Consider the following 15,813-nt stretch of genomic DNA (forward strand, 5'->3'; position numbering starts at 1 on the left):
CATACGCAGACGTTCATTTACACAGCATCTACCTCAGCTGGCTTTTCTTCATAAAGTCAACACTTCTCTAGTTGTAATAATAACACAGAAAATAGACATAAAAAGAGTAGGAAGAATTTTGCACATCCACTTTACAGATGGGGAACTGAGGGCCAGGGTAGTCAAAATACATGCCCGGGGCTACCTGGTAAGTACATGCCGGAGGTCTACATCGAGAGCAGCCATCCAGAGACCTTCTTCAATGTGCAGCTCACAAGGGGTATCTTTCATCTTCAAGGTAATTTGCCAGTCCTATTCCCCTACGTATTCTGAAAATGGCTTGAAAATTAACTCTTTGAATTCTATAACTGAAAGAAATCTCATGCAACGTCTACTTTGAGTTTCAGTCTAGGTAATTTCCTCCCCCCACTGCCAAGGTTCCTTTCACAAAGGATTTTATACCTATCAACTCAGTAACTTTTGCAAATGCTTCATTATGAACAAACTATGGCCAGAGAAGATGTGCTACGGTTCAGGCAGGCCCTGTATTACATATTCAAATTCATTATCTCTATCAGCCTTCTCAACCTCTTATGTTTGATTAAGATTAGATCTAGTCAGCCTCTTTAAATTATTATTCCTCATTGGTCCAATGCTGCTAAACGTTTCTAAATGTGACAGTAATCTAGTTTTAAACAAACCACCTGCAAAGTCTACAAAATCATCTTTAGCAAGCTAGTAATCTCTTTGATAGCTTCACCGCAAGCAGCGAGCGCAATGCAAGTCACGTACATTAATGCCTGCACCAGCAGCAGATAGGCAACATAAGACTGAAGGAGCCTGGAAGCTGCTCAGGCCACAAACAAGAACATACAAGTATTTCAACAAATCTTGCTCTGTACCCACAAAAGCCCAGAACACAAGGCCTAAAAGCCAGATGTTAAAAGGAAGGCAGCATACCAGAAACACAGCCCTTTGCGACAAGCTACAAGCCTCCCATTTAGTGGCGGCTGCTCCAGCCACAATGAAACCTTACTTTGTGTGCATCTCACTTTAGCTGTAATACTTGCAGATGCGCATCTCTAACAACCATGGGTTTTATCTTAAAATTAACTTCTTTCTTCAAAGAGCATGCAAGATCCTTGCTGCCTTTTTAACACAAAAATATTATTCCCTCCATGATCACTCACACAGCAGTGGGAGGAAGCTGTCACTGCCACTGCCTGCAATGCAGTCTATGGATAAAAGACCGCCAAGGCTGATGGTATCTAAGGACCTTGGACCCCAAATTCATTTTTAGAAACATGATCGTTCTTTGGCAGGCGAGTTTTCATCCACTTGCACCAAGCTGTTAGAATAAAGGTAAGAGCCCTAGAATCTACTTTCTCTACACACAGCACAGCCTCTCTTAGAAAGTGTTCTGATCATTTCAGCAAGTCAATGAGAACCAGATGGCTTTTTTCCTTTTTGAACCAGGGCCACTCACACCTATAAGTAGCCTCACAACAACCATGAGAAATACAGAGAAAGATTTCAGTGCCAGGTCAAGTTAGGATGATAAACATGAGAAAAATCTCTTGAAAAACAAACGTTTTCCACTGGTCAAAGTAAGAATCACTTTGCAGCAAAGGAAACTCCCAAAATGAAGTGTTCTATTGCAAATTTAGCCCCAAACACCATTTTTCTGGGTTGACCTACTTGTAACTGATCCATAAACAAGCGTATGCACAAAGAGAGGTTTTTTCTAAAGGGTTTGTGCTCCTCAGCAATCTGGGAATCTTTTGGAAAAAAATTATTATCAGGGCCCAGGAGATTGCTGTGTGTGTTCTCAGCTGAGCTTTCTGTCTTCCAAAGGTAAGCAGCCTTTTCGGCCACAGTGGTAACAGCATGCAGGCAATCACCAGTCATGCTGAACTGCCATTAAACCACTGACGTTTAGTAAATGAAAGGCCCTATGCCATCAGCTGTGCTCAGGGCCTACTTCAACCTGGGGATGTTCCATTACTTTTTTTTCTCCTAAGGCAGCTTCAGCTTTTTTAACCTGGAAAATTGCAAGCAATGGCATTCAGCAAGTAAATAACAGAAAACCATTCATGCTGGAGAAGAAGAAAGAGCAATCTAGAAAGCATCAAGTGAAGACAAGCATCTAGTAATGATAATAGCAAAATAAAACTTGATATAGACATACAAGGGCAACCTGCAGCACTCAATAACACTGCAATCCAGAACAGCAGTAGACCCTCTTTGTGAAAACAGTTTATATCGCCTACTGCGTATCAGTCTGGGGGCTACAGAAGCAGAAGGAACTTTTTGCCTTAAAACACAGGTTTCAACTCTAAAACCCTGACTGCCCATATCTTCCTCCTGCCCATGCCTCTTGTACATGCAAGCTCCTCAGCCTGATATGGTCAAGCTCTGAGGTTTTGCAGTCATTAAGACTTAAGGATGCAGAAGTGTCCCTGCCCATGGAAGACCACTGGTTCACCACTTTATGGTGGACCTCTTGTACATGGAGGTTTTCAGGCTGTGCAGCAGTCTCAGCACCTCAGCTAGAAGTCTCACACTCTCCATATCTGCATACTGTGCTCTTGCACACTGGAAATGACTGAAAGCACATTTGCTCATGAAACATTCTAAAGAGCATGTTCATAATTTATTTTCTCATAAAATTGAGTCTTCCTTTTCTGACCTCTTTGGCACACCCAACATATAGCAATAGAAGAAATATAACATTCAGTGGGCTGGTGTCACAGACTTCACTTCTGACATTACAAGTTTTGGTCAAACTAACCACAATGAGTCAACTGCATCCTCTGCTGTCACAGGCACTTATGGTGATGCCTAGATTAGATAAGTGCAAAGCCCCAGGCTTGGATTTCTTGTTATAGATGTGCTGTTTTCTTTATTAGCCTATAATTTGTTTATTCTTCTTTTCTAAATTGAAACTCAGAAGGGACTGTCAAGACAGAAAACTCAATCTAAACAGGTCCCCCAAACACACTCATCCTGGGGCAGGTCCAGTGGTTATGTGAGGATGGCAGCTGGCACCTACAGCCGTTGGTGCGGCACTTTCAGACACTGATGGAAGAGGACAGCTGGCTGGGCTGGCACGAGGTGCCACGTTTGATTGATTGAGTGATCTGAGTGTCACACGCTTGTAGGCTGTCATTAATGGTCTGTGCTTTCTCTGAGGAGGAGGCACACACCATGCGGCACAGCAGCAGTGCTCGCACGAGCCGGGGTCGCTCCAAGAGCAGTCTGTCTGTGTGCTCTCCTACTTCCCAAAGACATGCAGATTTTATGAAAGTTGTTATTTTTATATATAAATATGTATACTTTTTCTTTGCTTTACAGACAAGGGGTGTAAGGCACTGCAGTGCACAACTACTGAAAAGTCATTCCTTTTTGTGTGAAAAAAAAAAAAAAGAAATAATTTTTACGGATAAACGAGTCATAAAACATTTTCTTCAGGCTATTTAATTCATCAGCTAGCTGGACAGCAAATATGCTAGGATGTTAATTTAACAGAATTATTCCCCTCTCAATAAGGTAAACGTTAGATGAAGATCATTAGGCAGGCTGGCAACCCTGTCATCTTCCTTCTGCCAGATAAACCCACAATGCATAGTAGCTGCTAAAGAGGCTCTGGCAATTTGAAGGGTTATATCTTCCCTGAGCAGATACATCTGCTGCCACACTTCCTATACTTTTGGAGCTGGTTCAGGTTTGTTCGTTTGCCCTCCAGTTTCATTGCCTTGTCTTCTGGAACACCAAAGCTATGATTTCAAAAGTCAAAGGTCCTCATAAAAATCCATCAACACATTCACACAAAAACAAGGCCTCCTCCCTAAATGCTGCTGCGTGTGTCACTTCACAGCCAGGTACCCTATTCTTTATGAGCTATCAAGTTTATTTGACCATCAAGTAAAATAACTTTCACAAATTGTGTTAGTGTTTTTCCCCCTGGGAAGTGCCATTACTTATAAGTAGATCTTGACCTTACAAATAAACTCCATCCTGCCTTTAACAGTTTAAAACAACTGGCAGTTGTGTGATTGAAAGGTGCATTCCCCTTTGGTGAAAAAAATTACCCATAAAACCAAAGCAGTCCCACAGCTGGTTAGGATTTTCAACCTGAAAAGTCTTTATGATAAAAATACTTCTTTTTTTCCTCCTCTACCTACTCTCAATTCACTGCAGTGACACAAAACAAACAAAAGCCTGGAGGGGAACAAATGCTCCAAATTGCAACAAGGAAAGTGTAAGAAGACTCTTGCATACAGCGCTCCTAATATCATTTGGCCTACTCCTGCTTGCAGAAAAATACAAATACATTTCTAATAAAAGAATAGACAAATTTCAAGGTTTTTTGGTTGGCTGGTTGGGTGGTTTTTTTTCCCAGAAACTAAAAAACAAAGCAGAACTGTTAATGAACCTATAATAAGGTAACAGAGCGATATTAGAGTTTTGCTTGTTCCAGTAACAGAAGGTGATGGGTACTGAAAAGCACTCTAGACTTCCAGATTGAAAATATGGTAATTCAACTGAATTGGATCTCATTTCTTATGTCTCAGAGATCCTTATTTTTAGATGTTTCTCTTTATCTCCTCTTTTTAAAGTTTGATAAATTCCTACAGCATACCTTTCAGGGCATTTGTACAGCACCAGAACAGCAGGGCCTCCAGTACCACTACACCAATAGAATATGGGAAGGGGATGAAAGAATAGAGGATAAGCTAAATTTCACACCCTTTTCCTGATATTTTCCCCCCCATTCAGAACTCTTCAGATTCTCAACTCACTCTCATCACTGTCAGATACATTTCTGAGTGCACATAAACAACATGACTAACATCTGGATTATTATTCATCTATATTCTTCCCCAACATGAAGAATTCTTCTATCTAATGTAGCAGAGCTGAAGCAAATATCCCTCCCTTGTGTTTACCTATCCTCATGAAGAAGCTATTGAAGCATCTCAAAACTCTCATCCCTCTGGGTTCTAAAAAGCCTGACACACATCTCTCCCACCTCTGTTCCATTTTTGTTCAATTGGGCCTGCATTATGTTGTTAGTGTTTCACTTCTGAGCCCATGACTGTTCAAAGCCTGCCTCTTCCATGTGGATAGTGCTTTTATAGAAAAGATAATAAAATTTATTCAGCAGCCCTTAAAAGTCTCCTCACATAGAAAGGCATGCGGGGAAAACAGTCTCTCAGAGCTTTGAAGCTATATACCAAAACATCTGTTCGGGTTTCAAGGAGTTTACAGCCCAGTTCCCAGAGCTCGTATCAGGAGGTTGAAGAATCCTTCAGAACTCCAGTATAGCTATTTTCAAACATCTCCCTGCAATCAAACGTAGAGTCTTGAGCTTAAATACAAAATGCAATACTTCTTCCCCTCTCCATATTTGCAGGGCTCTTCACCTAATTCTTCCAGCATTTTTTCCCTTAAAATCTCTTATGACTTCTCAGCAAGAGAGATTTGTATTTCTCCAGTATTAAGTTTCAGTTTGAAAGTAGAGGGCCAACCTGTGTTGGACAACATACCACAGAGTAGCATTTAAATGGACATATTAATCATCACCATTAATTATCCTAATATTTACCACTTGTTGTACAGATGAGAACTTTACAAAACATACAATGCGAACAAAACCAGGTTAAGAACAGCTGGACCTGATGAGCCCAAAGGTTCTTTGAGCTAAACATTTCAGTCACAAATACTGCTTGACCTAGGATAAATATAACAGGACACAGATACTTCCCAAAACAAGTTGTGGCCTGAAATTTGATTTCTCAATGATCAAAACAAAGAAATAGGGAGCTACAGCATACCTGCAGGACAGCTTCCTCCATTAAAGCAGTAAATTCTTTAACAGAGGTGATAAAGAGGCAGCACAGATTCCTCTGGATCACACCAAAATACTATAACCCAATTCACAAGGAGTAATGCACAAGGACTACTATGACATCTCACACCAGCATAGCCAGCAGTATTTGCCACATTGCAAATGTTTCCCCCCACATATTGCATGAGAAATATATTCCCAGTTCTCTCCTATGACTTTCTTCCTCAGGGAACCTCTAGGATGAAAAAATGCCATAACCCTCGTATTGTTTAAAGTCAGCAAGAGCCACAGCTTCAACAAAACAAAAAGCTGATGACGTTCTTTACAAAGACCATGAAACAGAAGTTCAAGCTTAAAAGGTTCTCAGTTGAGCTCTCCTTTAGTTTCCTCTAGCTTTTTCTCTTTAGAGCATTAGCAACTGCTGAGAAGAATTTCTCATGCAGGCAATTTCAGTTTTATCTCTAGGGTTGGGGGAAAGGACTAAGAGGATGATCATTGCTGGCCTGACCAAAGGAAAGCTGGATCCATAGCTTCTGCTTATGGATACACCAGAAAAGTAAACACTCAGGAGGCAAAAGCCTGTTTACACTGAAGGGCAGTGTTGGCATGAAAACAAGGGGGTGCAAACCAGCTGTGAATAAACACAAGCTAGAAATCAGACAATGAGGTTCTATACCAGTTTTCCAGTGCGAGTAGAGGGGGCAAAAAGTGTCTGTGCTTCTAAAATTGAGTTTGATCAGTTAATGAAAGGGCTCATAGGATGTGATTGCTTATCATGGCAGGAAAATGGACCCAGTGACCCAGGGAGGTCCCTTCCCAGACATATATTCTCCTGGTGAGGGGTCTGCCTGCACAGTGAGTAAAAAGAACAGGTAATAGTAGACCCCATGTGAATTTTCTGAGTTTTGCCCAGGGTTGCAGGAGAGCCAGATTTTCAGTCCATGGGCACGAACAGGGCTGCTAGCTCTATAAAAGAATGACCAAGATACTCTTTTCTATACCATATGAAGATGATCAACTCAACGCAGCTGAAAAGCACACAAACAGAACTAAATTAATTAATTAATTAATAACAGCTAATGGCTTCACAGCCAGGAAACACAGCTCCCTTCAAAATTTGGCTTCCCATCAGGAACAATTTGTTACTGACTTTTTCTGAAGAATATTTTGAATTCTTCAGGAACAAACCAAGAGCAATTACCCAAAACGATGTCTTTAAGCAAACCATATGTGTGGAGCACACACCCTGCAATGCCTCCTTTTTGCAGAAGCATCTGTCATAGGCACTTCTGGCCTCCCCAAACAAACACCAGATACAGCAAAGAATATTCACTCATCCACATCCGAGGAGACAGATGTCAACACAACTTTCCTATGACTTCAGCAGTCTTCATCCAGAGACAGAATAGGACACTGGGACACAACTCACCATCACATTCATATTAACCCAGATCTCCCTCGTGCTTTTTTTAATCTAGTTTCTCAGTTTTACTTTTCCTTTATACTGTGTTGTGATGAGTTTACAAAATCTCCTGAAATCTGATGTGCAATCACTCAGAAAAGTCCCCCTTTGGCAGCCATGGGTACTTTGCTTTTGTATTCTCCATCCATCACAGAAAAAATGAAGATGAATAATTCTCAATTTTAAGAACAATTCTTAATTTAGCTGTAATACAAATACAGCATCATTTTCACAAAACCAAGATTTCTCTTATATTGTGAAATGAAATTTTACAGGACTCTGTATCTCATCTCAGAAAGACACCTCACTGCTTTTCAAAGGGACTGCAATATTACACGATTATCAGCAAGGTATCTAGCACTGGACAACTGACATTTTTAAAACCAGAACAATCATTAGCTCATTTAATCTGATCATGTCACACAAGCCAGTTTCCCACAGTTACCTCTGTATTAAGCTCATAGCTTCAGTCCAACCAAAAGTCCCCCAGAAAGGCATTCTGTCATGATCTGAAAATGTCAAAAGAAAGGAAATGCACCATCAACCCAGCAGTTTGGTCTTATGTTACATTCTCTTTCACTATGCAGCAAAGTGTCTAACTTGTAATTTTAATTTGACTGGCCTTCATTTCAAGCTGTTGTTATTCATATGCCTTTCTCCACCAAATTAAAGGCCTGTTATCTGTCACAGCGATATGCAGAGAAGAGCAAAGCTCCAGTTCTGCATTTCAGTCTGACAAAGAGAGATAACTTTTCCTCATCCAACTGGAGCAGCTTCCAAAGCGGATAGAAAATCATCATGCTTTTAATTCAGCTATGCCAATTTATACCAGTAGTAAATATGACCTCCATAGCATCAGCAGTTTACAGTAAGGTGCTAAGGAAAAAGTAATTTCCAAGAATATTTATTAACAAAATGTACATTATAACGAAGCCAATGTCTAGCACTTATCTCACATTCCTTTTTCTCTCCTATCCAGACTATGTCTGTGATGAAACAAATGTTAATTCTTCTATTTATGCTCTGTTTCAAATTGCTGCGCTTCCCTACACCTGTAGTCAGCTGTATCTGAATGATGACAACAAGATAAGGATGAAATGATCATAAAATAAACCAAAACAGTACAGAAATGTTCTTTTGCATTGGTATTTTTCTTAGTCTGCAGAATGAAAATCCCATCCCTTTGCTTCATCTCCAGTCACAGTTTATATACCCATAAGCAAAGTGGGTTTTCTCAGTAAAGAAGGCAGTTTATTTCTCTTTTAAAGAGAAAACATTTACACAGTCCTCATGGCTCCTAGGATTCCTCACATCACAGTTTCTTATTTAGAAATCTCCTCCTACATGCACACCCCACCAGGCTATATTGGTGGAATGGCTTAAAATACAGCTGAGCTCCTTCTATATACAGTTCTGCCCTATCCATTGCACTCTTTTCAGAGACAGAAGAAATTAGAATGTCTATTTAAACTACTCAGCACTCCCTACACTATTTTGTTTAAAACAACCTTCCTGTCAGATGCTCTCAGCATTGGAGAAAAGCTGTGAACTTTAGCCTTAAAGAGGTGATACAGACTTCCCATAAACGTGTGAGGTTTAACTAACTGTGAATGCATCGCACAGGGAAAATGGAGGGCACAGGTAAGTCTGTGGTTTGGCACTTTAGAAAAAGCTAGAATCATAATACAACTTTGAAATCAAACAGCAGCCTGAGGAAAACCATCCTCACATCAGGGAAACCAGAAACAGGACAGTTCAACACACAGACTCTTTACCTTCCAGCCAGCAAGGTCAATTTTCAGTGTTGTAAGAATATTTAGCCCTCAGCAAGTCACTGAAGTCAGTGTTTGCAACAACAATTAAAGCTTATCGTGAATTACAAAGGAACTCCTAATAATCATAGGCTTTATAGTACTGCAGCATCTCAGGTTGTATGCCTGAGCAGTTGGAGCTACGTGTGATACTTCTCTCACGGCTTATGGGACAGGAACGTGAAATGCTGCAGTGCAGCAAACATCAGCGTATTAAAACAGAACTGAACAACTGCAAAGAGCCTTTGTGAAGCCATGTGAAGTACTTTGTAATATCCTGTGTGTGAGCACAAGCTGACCTGCTTGCATTCCAGTGGGAGTTTTGAGCTGACTTAAAGTCACACACAAGAGTTAAGAGAATGAAGAACTGCACTGGAGTTGTTTTACAAAGGCAGCCAACAGCGAGGCCTTCTTTTGTTAATATAGTCATTACACAAAAAGAGATGTCAAATGCTAGCTTTTATGCCAGCTGAAACTTTATCTCGGGGAAAATGTTCTTTGAAATTTGCAATCACTCCGGCTGTGTTGAAACCAAGCAGTTGTTAGATCAAGAGGACTGTTTAGTTTCTTCCCCAACTTTCACACAAAGCCCATCTATTTGCTTGTTACAATACTAGGTTTCCACCTCTCCATTTCCCAGCAGATGTCCAACCCACCTAGTACACACAGTTCTTACCAGACACCCAGACCAGTACTTTTTGACTTCCATTCAAACCATAGACTCCCAGCAGGAATTCCTTTTCCAACACCCAGTTCCCCACATCTTCTGTTGCCCCCTCCCTTTGCAGTCTCAGCTCCCCCTCCAGCTCCCAGTAAGGTTTCTGCTTCAAAAAATCACTCCTTTAGACCAATCTTACACAGAGAGCTTTTAATACCAAACTCACCTAAAACGCTTTTATAATAGAAAAGTATCTAGGTGTGGATTATTTTATACCCAAGCAAAATGCATGGGGAGATACAGCCAGACTACCTCAAGCATAAAACCTTTCTTTAAGCCAGTGTGACAATCAGAAGCAACAGCGCAATCAGAATCCCCCGTGGCTCCTCCATTAATAAGACACTTTGCCTACAGTGCCTACAGCAGCCATGGAAAATTGCATCAAGGTTTGTATGGCATTTCATTTGAGCTGTGGGAGCAATATTGAAGGTCAGAGCAAGAGCACTGCGTCTGCCTGAAGTTCTACCCACAGTAGTCAAAGACGGAGCCAAGGAATTAGTCCAGAAAAGTGTAAAGGAAGCTGCAAGAGATGCGAGATATCTCCTGAGATACTGGAGCAAGTTTTAAGCAAGGTGAGGTGTATATGGCAATAAACCTACAGCTCAAATATCACTCACAGGCATAAGCACTCGGCTCCTCTTTCCTCCCCATTAAATCACACTTCCCTCCCACAGATGAGAGTTGTCGGGAGAGATCTGTGCCAGCCAGAGGAACAGACTGAGATGAGTGGGGAGAGATTAATTGAAAACTGAGAAAGAGGATGCCCGAGATAGCAAGCAGAAGCTCTGCAGGGCAAACAGGGAAAAGAAACTGTGTTCAAAAAGCAGATTTAGAGAAATGGGCTGAAAATGTCTAAAGTCACTGGGGCTTGGACTGCAAACAGATTTCCTAATGAAGGAAGCAATGAGACTCTCATTTTGTACCTACTCTAGTCTGGCTTCTCGGGTGATTAGTTCCCTTCCCTCAGAGCCTCTGGCTTCCACAACCCTGAAAACCAGAATTTTCTCTGGGCTTTATTTCTCATCCATAAAGGAGGGTAATGAGGCTACCCCTAACTCCTGGGATCTTTGTGCAAGCAGTACTTTAACAGTTGTGACAAACTATACAAGTGAGAACAGAGGATACCGTACCAGTCACAAGAAGACTTTCAGGAGATGGTTACGGTTTTAGTATCTTCACAAGAAGTCATCTGATACTGAGAATGGAGTGGCTCTTTCCTTTTTCGGGGTTTTTTTTTTCATTCTTCTGACTTACGAAGTCAAATGACTTCAAAGCTGCGCCAAGAGAATGGCTCTCATAGGTTATAAACACCTAAAATATATCTTTAACAGACAAAATTTTTATCCTAAAGCTCCAGTTTCCTATTTTCCAGCATAGGTCATAATACACATCAGCTCTGTCAGGTCATGGACCAGGTGATGGGCAACAGTAATAGGTCATACCAAGCCAAGTGCAGCAATGAATGGACTCTCCTGTGCAGTAGCCAGAGCAGGCTCAGCAGTCAGGCAGAAGCTCCCAGGGAGGTTCAGACAGAACCTTCTACACCTCCTGCCACCAGCCCATATTGTGCCTCCTGCCACTCACCCAAAGCATGTCCTGGGTCCAGCCAAGACAGAACCAGACCTGCTCCTGCTTGCTCTGCCCAGGCAGATGTGATGCATGGGGACTGCAAGTTGATGCTGCTCCAATGGAGTGCCACCAGCAACCTTGTCCTCCTGTTCCCATGATGGACTGCAGCCACAGAATTGTGACTTGCACCTCAATCACCATCTCAAGTTGCTAACCCACATCTTACCTGTCTTCCACGAACTTTATGAATTGCTCCCATAGGTTTTGCTGAGTTTGCTTTCTCATGTTGATAAATGTTGCTAAGATACTCTGGTAATATCAATTACTTTCAGAGACTGCAGAGGCATGCCAACTCAAAAGATCTAGGAGAAAAGGCCTAAAGCAAATGCCTACTGACTGGAACTGGTTTTGTCGGCAGCTGGTATCTTAACTAGTTGATACTGAACTCAAAACCAGCCTCCTCTACAGCAACTGAAACATCCAAATGACATTAGAAATCCTACTCTGAGAGCACCATTACAATTCATTCCACCTGCTAGTGTTTTAAAGAAAGGTGCTCGTCCCACACAAGTTCTGGGGTTTTTGCTACCGGGGTGCATGTAAAAGGAGAGCTGGTGACAGACTGATAATATTGGAAATAGAAGTCACCCAGTTACTGAAGTACCTCTGTTAGATAGTTTCTTCCTTCAAGGGATTAAAAAAAACCCAAAAAGTAAATAAAAATATGATCATGGATAGTATTTGTCTAAGAAACAGGAACATGCAATGCCCACCTCCTCTCTGATAGCTCTAAAATGGTCCCTCCAGCTTAACCCAGAAGGGTCCTCACACACAACTCAATATGAGTCTTTAGAGGAGGTAATTCTCCTCTCTTAAAGAGGGAAGTGAATTAAACTCTGAACTCCAGTCATGTTAACAGCCCCACCTGACACTATAAATCACTGATGTAGCAGTCTGTTCATGCCCGTAAATTACTGATACCGTATCCTTCTGCAGATTGCTTCTCCTTAAAAACATATTTAATAGACTTGAACACACTCTTCTTTTAAAATACACTGGCTCACACTATCAGCTTTCCCAGTGCTCTAGGCACTGATTTCAAGTTTCATAATCAATTATATCATTTTGCTTCGCAGCAGTAATTTGATTACTGCTTTTGGGGTGTGACAGGCATTTGTGAACATTTCTGCCTATCCTCATCTGAAATTGCTCATCTTCCTTCCTTCCCTCCTCCCCGCAAAACCTGTGCAAAATTGATAAAATAACATCAATAAATCAAGGCACTTGCATTTTCCCCTGAAGTGACTATATTTCAGATTTCTTCTCTGAAACATAAACAAGGACATAGTTCATCTAGCTCAACAGCATGACCAAAAGGGGTATAAAATGATGATGATGTTTTGTGGCATTTATTGCCAGTTTTGTTAATATGACTGACTGCTTTTCCTGCGCAAGCTGTCTCTTCTAGATCACCCTATCTTTGAAATAATCACCACTACCACCTAACATTTAGTAATAATTTACCATGCAGCAACTGGTATGACAGAACCCTCGTAAGCAGAAACAAAACTGCAAGATTCAAGGAAAAAAAAAAAAAAAGTAGATTTAATTCACATTTGTTTCTAACAAGTTCAGAATCCTTCCTGACCAACCTGTACCCTTCACTACGCTGCTGAAATGGAGTAGATTTAAAACTGTTCATAGTCAGCATCAAAGCAATAAAGTTCAAACAAAAATTGCCACTTGCTTCCCAACAATTTCAGAAGTTTTAATGCGAGCAAGGACAGAAGGCAAGAAAGCTATTAATCAAGTTCTAAAACAGGCTGCAGAAAGATGCATGCCTATCCCTGAATCTAGCCGATTCCATCAACCACACGTTTCCTAAGGATACTTAAATCCACTTACATTTCCACAAACATCTGGAGAGGTTGTAAGTGTAATATAGCTGATAGCATCTACTGAGCTTTTTTTCAGGGCAAGTGTTTTTTCCCAAGGTTAAGTCATTCGCTTCTCTCTTCCTCAAACCCACATTAATACACAGCCTTCCAAAGGGAGGCTGGGACATCATACAAGTGTTCTCTTCTCTATGGTCAAGTGAAACAGACTCGTCTTTGATTCTCTCCCTGACCAATAATTCTTCGTGAACATAAAATAGCACACATGTGTTACACATCTAGACCATGGAAGCTTAGAGCAGGTGACCTACACTTCAAAGATTTCAATGAAACAGGTAATTCAGTATTTTTTTCTGCTGCTTTTTTAAAGTACCTGATTCAAGATATTTAAAAGTAACTTGTGATCCCAGGTTCCATAAAGCACTCTTCTCTTCTTTGAACTAAGAACAATCCATTTCTTTCTGTTGGACAACCCCAATAACTTAAAGGTTTTCGTTACAATTTTATCTGCAAACAGGATGCAATGTGCTGATTTACAACTGCGCAACAGAAACGCCGCGATGGAGGCAAAGGCAAGCAGACCAGAGCAGTGAAAGAATTCTCAATCTTATGGCTACTTTGGAATTAGGACAAAAACAGTGGTATGAACAGTCATATTTAACCTTTGTGAATGCTTTATCCCATAGGAGAAGAACATAAAAAGAGCCTGTCTGGTAGAAAGAACTGTTACAGTGAGAAACCCCCGTAAGTCAGATGCATTTTTTGTATGAAGAAGAATTGTTAATCTCTTCTAAGAGGTAAAGCCCACTCACACAGGGATTTTTAAAAGGGTGAAGCATCAGAACACAACTGAACAAAAAATGCAATTGAAAAGAGCAATACACATTCCTGGAATGAATAATTCCTTCTTGTCCGTGTTATTCATTCCTTCACCTCAACAATCACATTTCTGTCACAAACTAGCTGCAATTTTCTTTTCCCCCAAGATGAAACCTATGCTAGTAGATAAGTGCATTGTCACTGTGAATTACTGAATCATGCACATAATATATTTTTTCTTGTAGGTTATTTTCACATAAACTCCTTTTAACTAAGTTAAAGCACAGCATCAGCAATCTGGTTTGCTCTTACAGGTTCTCCTCACTGAGCTAATAAAGACATTCATAAATTATACCCTGAAAGTGATTTCAAATTTTAAATTAGCATTCTGACTTCCAGCTACATAAATGAATCTTACATGTTGCCTTTGCTCCCAGATGGATATTCATAGCTGAATAGAAATAGCAGATCTGACCTGTGTTATAAAGCTGCTGGGAAGACCGTACAAGGAGGAACTATAGCATTTCATATTTTGCTGCTCTCTAATACCACCTATTTGTTCATAGTCCCTTTCACACTGAAAAGATTTTAGCATTTTTCTTAAGACCCAAGTGTGAGGAATTAAAAATAATAATCTCTGAAGAGTGGTTGAATAGATACTATTGCACAAATTTATATCCCCACATCCCTACTTGCCAGCATTATTACAGTCTGTGAAACTGAGAACAGTTCAGTATTTCAAAGGAAGCCAATAACCATCACAAGAGCTCCCCTGGGTAACATTACTTAATCTGCAGGTTTATCTTCCGGAGGAAAAAGGAGACTACAAGGAAAAACTATTTCCATAAACAAGGGACTTAAAAGCCAAAGAGGAAAAAGTTGGGTAAGTGCCAAAATTGGGCACTTTTTTCTTACAACCACAGTCATCCCCTTCCTCCCCCCAAAAGGGGAATACTTCTTTAAATGCAATGGAAGCTGGAGACTGGAAAATGCAGATCTTAGGGAGCATGATATCGGAAGGATCAGTACTAAAAAGCAACACCTTTCTGTCTGCATCAGGCTCCCCATGGCTTTATTAAAACAGCAACAATAACACATTGCACCTTCCGGAGCATCTTCTCCACAACGCATGAAACATGTCTAACTTATCCCTGCAAGAAAAGTTAAAGCAGGATCCTCATCCTCCTCTTTTCATTATTTTATAGCTTTCGATGGTAATAGACAGATGAAAAGCCCTATCAACACCAACAGGGAGAAAGTATCTGCTACAGCAGATACACTGCACAAAAAGGCAATGTGCAAGTGGATTTCTAGGGAAGGACAAGCAGAAGGAATTGCACACCCTTCATCCTGCAAGGATTAACAAATCCCACAGACTGCAATTACATTAAATTGTTTTGCAAAAGGAAAGATGAGGAAAAGAGGTTACCTGCGATTTTATAGTTTTCATTGAAATGAAAACTACATTTTGGGAGAGTGAGGAAAAAGGATGTGATTTATGACATTTTGGAGGACATGGGGAAAGCAAGAAGAGAAGAAGGATTCTCTTTTGGCAATTTCAAGACGAGGCAAGTGGCTTTGCTAAAGAAACAAGATCTTTACAAGTATACACATAATAATTTAGGACTTTATAAGCAAAATCTGCATTCCACTGGCAGAGCCATAAAGCTCGCCTGCAGACTACACATGATGCTCTAATTGCCCTGGCT

The 15,813-nt window shown here is 40.7% G+C and overlaps 1 protein-coding gene across 10 annotated transcripts in view; it reads right to left on the reverse strand.

Moving 5' to 3' along the window:
- Positions 1-15,813, reverse strand: part of SGCD (sarcoglycan delta) — a 525,277-nt gene that overhangs the window by 251,680 nt on the left and 257,784 nt on the right. For 4 of the 10 annotated variants that reach the window (XM_061343988.1, XM_061343977.1, XM_061343989.1 and 1 more), the window contains exon 2: positions 7,738-7,801. The exons of the other annotated variants lie outside the window; for them this stretch is intronic. The gene's annotated coding sequence lies outside the window, so the exon portion shown is untranslated. The remainder of the gene's footprint in view (positions 1-7,737; positions 7,802-15,813) is intronic. 10 annotated transcript variants of the gene reach the window in all.

The sequence above is a fragment of the Neopsephotus bourkii genome, unplaced genomic scaffold (genome assembly GCF_033783945.1).
Source record: "Neopsephotus bourkii isolate Nb327-2 ecotype Australia unplaced genomic scaffold, CSIRO-AGI_Nbou_v1 NB_1846, whole genome shotgun sequence".
Lineage (NCBI taxonomy): Eukaryota > Metazoa > Chordata > Aves > Psittaciformes > Psittacidae > Neopsephotus > Neopsephotus bourkii.